The sequence below is a fragment of the Corylus avellana genome, chromosome ca4 (genome assembly GCF_901000735.1).
Source record: "Corylus avellana chromosome ca4, CavTom2PMs-1.0".
NCBI classification, from domain to species: Eukaryota; Viridiplantae; Streptophyta; class Magnoliopsida; order Fagales; family Betulaceae; genus Corylus; species Corylus avellana.
In genome coordinates, this window is record NC_081544.1 from 18,055,546 (window position 1) to 18,061,781 (window position 6,236).

Genomic DNA, 6,236 nt, shown 5'->3' on the forward strand with positions numbered 1-6,236 from the left:
TAACCGGTTTTTGAAAAAAATTAGTGTTTGGGGCTTATTTTAGGTATTGGGCCTAAAATAAGCCCATTATTTTTTTCATAAGTTAACTCATTTTAAAAAAAAACTATTAATCTTTTTGTCTAAATTAAAGAGGCTTTATTGTGATTGTTCCAAATAATTAAAAAATAAACCTAAAAAAGCCTAAAAATCCTAAAAAGTCAATGTTTTTGCCTATATGAGCCTTAGAAATAAAAATTCAAATTTTTTAAAATACCCTAAAAATCATTTTAAAACCTTCAAAACCGGAAAAGTGAGAAACCTAATTGCTTAAGGTCCTAAACGTTGTGTAAAAGACTAAAAGAATTATAAAATATTAATATATATATACAATATAATAATATATAAATATTATTTAATAAAATAAGACCCGGTTCCGGTTTTCCCGGTTTTTACCGGGTGCCAAAAACCGGGACCGGAACCGGGGTCCCGGTTTTTTTTTTTTTGGCAACCGGAACCGGAACCGGTCCCCGGTTTCCCGGTTTCCCGGTTTTCCGGTCCCGGTTCCGGTTTCCCGGTTTTTTTTGACACCCCTAGTGGTGGTGGGCTCCTCATCATCTCATATTTTGATGGGCCCAACAGATCTCTCAAAAATGGGTGTATATTACCTGTAATGTCTTTTCTTATAATATTAGTGTAAAGTTTTAGATTATTGATTGATGATGACCCACACGTCATTCAGATTTTTCTCTCTTTTTTTTTTTTTGTTAAAATATTAAAATATTTTTTTTATTAATTTAAAAAAATTGACGTAAATGACATAATATCACATGGACATTAGCTTACTTATAACTTACTTTTTTATTTTAGTTAAATATTTCATGTGTCGGAGGTTTGTGCCAAAATGTGAAGAAAAATATTAAAATATTAATTAAATGAAAAACTACATTTACTCTGTCTAGTTATCACTCTGTTTGCAATATCCTCCACAACCTACCATTTAGGTTGCAATGTCTCATATCCGTGCTCGAAATGACAACAATACCTTAAGATAGAATAATTAAAAAATGAAAAGGCAAAAAATTCTTAACTTTATTGGTTTTTTTTTTTTTTTTTCATTTTTCCCCCCTAAATTTATGCATTTTCCCATTTTGATTTTTTAAAAAAATTTTCAATTTTTTCGAATATATATTTTCTATCTTAAAGTATTTTTATCATTTTGGGCGTGCAAGGTAAACATCGCAATTCCAATGGTAGATCGGAGAGAACATTGTAAAAAATGAAACGTTGTGTGCATTGCAAAAATGATGGTAATTAGAGGGAGTAAACGTAGTTTTTGCTTAATTTAATAAATAAGATTCACTCTTTCTGATCGTCCTAATTTTTTGTTTTTTTAGAGAAGTGATTTAATAAAATCTTTCTTTTATTGGAAAGATATTATACAATACTACTTGTGAGTAAAAAACACTAGTGAAAAAAACTATTTTGCAAAATGGATCTAATTAGTAGGCTAAGAAAAAGGTAAGATCATAACTTCATAAGCCTTTTCAAATTCATAGTATTGGATATGAGAAATGCTAAACTTACAAAAAAAAACTTTTACAAAATGATTAAAAATGAGATAAATTTAAATTTTGATAAACTCAATCATATTGTGCCACGTCACTTTGTAAAAGTTTATTTTGCAAGCGTAGCATTTCTCGTTGGATATGGAAAGTTTCAATTTAGGGCTAGGGGAGAAGCTTGGGATTTTATTTTTAAAGTCTTTTCAAATTTGAATTTGAAAATGATTGGATAGAACCGGATTCTTCTTTGTTGTCCTGTGAAACAAAATAACTAATCTCTCTCTCTCTCTCTCTTGGTTAAGAAGATTAATGATTAAATTAGACTATATACAGGAACAAATTTCCATTCTAAATAATGTTTTAATTAAATTTAGATATGTTTCAACACGTATAGTAAAGAAAAATGAGATAAATGTATTTTTGCTCCCCGTGGTTTGGAGTTTTGACAAATAGTTCAATGAATTTTAAAAAGTGATTGTTCTCAAATGGTAGCTCTTTCGGTTGGAGATCGAGCCTCATAAAGCGAAAATCACTAGTTTGAATCATTCTCCCCACTTTCTCTCTCCTTATGTGAACGTGTCAAAAAAAAAAGAAAGTAATTGCCAATAGAAAAAGTTGATAAAATTCATTAATATGCTAAATGGGGGCGGTTGAATCACCACACGGGCCTCGGGTGGCTTGGCCACCACCTTTGAGCATATATATAGGGGTGGCTTGTGCTCATTGGAGTGGTTCGGCCACCCCTAATAGTCATGGCGTGCATGGAGGGAGGGATTGGCATAGGCCATAGCTCCCCCTCAATTCTTAAGAATAAAAAATTTTTAAGGTAAAAAAAATATTATAAGGTATTGGCCCTAGCAGCAAAATTTGTTGGCCCTTAGCCCTTGCCCATAATAATTTCTAGCTCCATCCCTAAAGCCACCTAATTTTTTTTTTTCTTATCATAGAGAGTGATTAATTACTTTTTAAAATTCAATGAGCTATTTGTCAAAACTCCAAACTACAGGGACTAAGAATGCATTTATCTAAAAATTAAAATAAAAAAAATAAAAACTTAACTTTTTCTACAAAGAATGATGTGAGATTTTTTTTTTTTTTTTTTTGGATAAACAAATGTTTACTACATGATTGAACCCATTTTTAGCCCTACATGAATGAATTATCGTTGGTTGATCTTGATGCTGACCAAGTATTATGAGGAAGCAAAGAAGAAAAATTGAAGGCATTATCATGTTTTATTTTTTTTTATATATATTCTAATTGAATGACATTATCATGTTTTATTGTTTGGCTATTAAAATCTCCCGTGGACTTTTGCTGTGGGGTGATGCACCAATCTCATCAATTTTGTTTCTCTACCAAAATCCTACTTTGTTTTTTTAATTCAAAGTGGGGAAGGAGATACCAAAATCCTACTGAATACATTTATAAAATCCTTTTATATTATCTTAATGCATAAAGTATGCTTAATTTCTTAATGAAATTAATTCAAAGTATAATGAAACTATTTCTTGAACTCGTGTTCAATTGCGTATCACGTTGTGAATTTGCATACTATTGATGAAGTATGTTGCTAACAATAGTGACGAGCCATGATTCAGCAATAGTTGAACTACTCAATATAAAATTCAAAATTTGTTTTTTGTTTTGTTTTTTTTTTTTTTTTTTGTAAATTACTTATTAGCCAAGGCTCTTTCGTTATTTGCCAAGAATAATGGATAAAAGTTGTGGCCGATAAGCTTTCTCAACAAAACAACATAAACGGCTCTTTTTTTTTTCTTTTCTTTTAGTGTTTGCACGAAGGGAGAAAAATAAAAAAGAAAGATTCGAACTAGTAACTTATACTTTATGAGACGTAATCTTTAGCCGAATAAATTACCAATTAAGGACACATAAACGACTTATTAAACGCCCTCTAAAAGTCATTAGTGACAACTTTTGAACTATAAAAATTATCGCTAAAGAATAAAATTCTTGTAGTGATTATATGGGTGAGAGGTCATGAATACTATTTTCACCACAACTAGGAAAAGAAAAATAAACATTACCAATACAAAAAAAGCCAAAGGTAAATAAAGAAACTTCAATAACCTTTGATACCCCTGCAATTGAAACCCAAAAGGGGTATTTGAGTAGTTTCACTGCCATGCCCCAACTTGATTGCTTTTAGGCTGTACAGAAGATAGCCAGACATAAAAAAGTTGACAATGTATTATATAATACAGAGTAGGTAAATAAATATTTGTTATTTATGGGTAATTAAAAATGTGGGTCTAGCTGGATTTGATGGTTGAAGAGAGATGCCAAATAATCGTAGCAAAATGACAACTTTTCCCGCTTGCATGTTGTCCCCGCATTTGAACAAATCCTTGGGTGTTTCCTTATCATAATCTTACTTGTAAGAATCTCTATAAAACACTCCCTGACGATCATAGACACAGACAGAGAGAGAGGGGAAAAGTGTGATGGAACATGCAACTTTATAAAAGTTTTGGGGTCTTCATAATGGAAATTAATGAGGGTCAATTTTTTTTTTTGTCCAAAAAAAATATTTTTAAAGATATTATTTTTGAAAATATTTTTTAGCGTTTAGTTCGTACAACAATAAAAAAGGCCATTGAGTTTTGACGACGGTCTTACGGACGATTTGAAAAGTGAAACTTCAAATTTAAAACGTGGTTTACAGTTTTAAGAAAAGAAAACATTTAATGAAAATTAAGTAAGTTTTTTGGGTAAAAAAAAAAAAATAGTGAACTTTTTTGGTCAAATTGAAAATGTTTTCGGTTACCTATTACTTTTTAAAAAATACAAATAATATTTTTTAAAATTATTTTACGCTGAAACAAACATAAAATTCAATATGAGCATCAAAACGTTCAACTGGATAATTGATTATTTTCCTTAAAAGCTATTCAATTATCTCAAGGAATCCCATTTCTTGGCCCAGCTACGTTGTAGTTGAACATTAAAAAACAACCGGCATGTATTTTTTTCCTCAGCAAATACATCAGCACAAACAACACACCGGAAACAAAAGAAAACAAACAAAAGAAACAAAACAAAGTAAAGGTGGGGGATGGGGGAATTATAGGGCTTGAGTTTGACGTACAAGGACCACGCCAATTGAAAAGGAGAAGAAATGGGAATGGCTGTCACTGATTATAGTGGAGGCGGTCTACAGGAAAATAGCCAGCATTCATGATCATAACCAAATCTTACCCATTTCATGACCACATGCAACTTTTACGGTGCAAGTGCAAGCCAGTTTTCCAATCATATTTATGGGATTCATAAAGAAGCATAATTTATAGGATGATAATTCTCTCGAATTCAAATGAAATGAATAGTATTAATTTTATGATCAGGATTTAAAGTTTATGCATTTAACGGTGTATATGATTTTGCATTATTTAAGTTTTTTAAAACGCATGTTAACATTGACTTCATATTTACTGTTAAATTCACGAACTTTGAATCTTGACTATGAAATAGATATTATCCATTTCATTTCAAATTGAGATGATCATATCCTATTCGTAATTCACATATCTGGTCGCTTAATATTCGTCTAATTATTAGAGCAAGCTATCTAATGTCTTGTTTGCCAAATCTCCATTTTCGGTCCATAATATATTAGGCAAGACATAATTCATTGCGGCCGTAATGTGTTGGAAACTTGCAGCGCTTAAGTGACTGCAAAATATTGTGCGGATGTTCTGGTATTCACCGATGATAATTTAAACAAATGTAGCTTCGAGCTCTTGGTTCCATTAGGTGGCCATAGGATCTCTTATTTTGTCCAACATAATAATATATATATGTTTAAAAATTTAATTCATTTTTCAGAAAAAAATAAGTTTAAAAAATAATTTATTTTATCTTTGTTTGTAACATTTAAAAATGTATTGAAATTAACATAGGAAAGCTAGCGAGAAAATAAGGGAGGTGATAAGAATATTTGTAACGCCTCCAAATTTGGCTTTGACCAGCGCCCCTACACACACAAAAAAATTAAAAAAATAAAAAATAAAAATAAACAAACATTTAGTGACATGGTCATTTGGGGCGTTTTTGGCTAAAAAAAAAAGCCTCATTTGATTTAGTAACGCTTGAATAACGGCACTTGACGCACATCCCAAATGATAGCGACTGAAATTCAATTTAGAAATTCTTCTTTCAGTGAAAAATGCCTTCAAAATGAGGCATTTTAGGTAAAGCGTTGCTAAATTGGAAAGGGAGTGCTTGGCACTGCGCAAGCACACCCTTTTGGAAAAGTCGAAAAGGGGGCGCCCACGTGGCCAAGCACCCCTTCTAGAAAAAGGGGCACTTGCCCACGTGGGCGCCCCTTTTACAAATGGAGGCGCTTGCACAGTGTCAAACATCCCCAATAATTAATATATTCCATTTAATTATTTTTTTTTTAATATGCCTTTTAATTGTGTTTTAATTTTTTTTTTTACCTATTTAAAAAACCTGATAACAAATCCAAATTCAATACTATACAATCCCATACAATCTCATAATGTATATTTGAATCAAAATTTTATTCGAGTACAATCTCCTAATACAATCTCACATACAATCTCAATTGCTCCCAATAAATTACAATTCCTTACAAAATACAAATCCTCTTATAATTACATTCAAAATACAAAGATTCCTCTTGTTTGACAGTGGATCCAGATAAGACTTCAT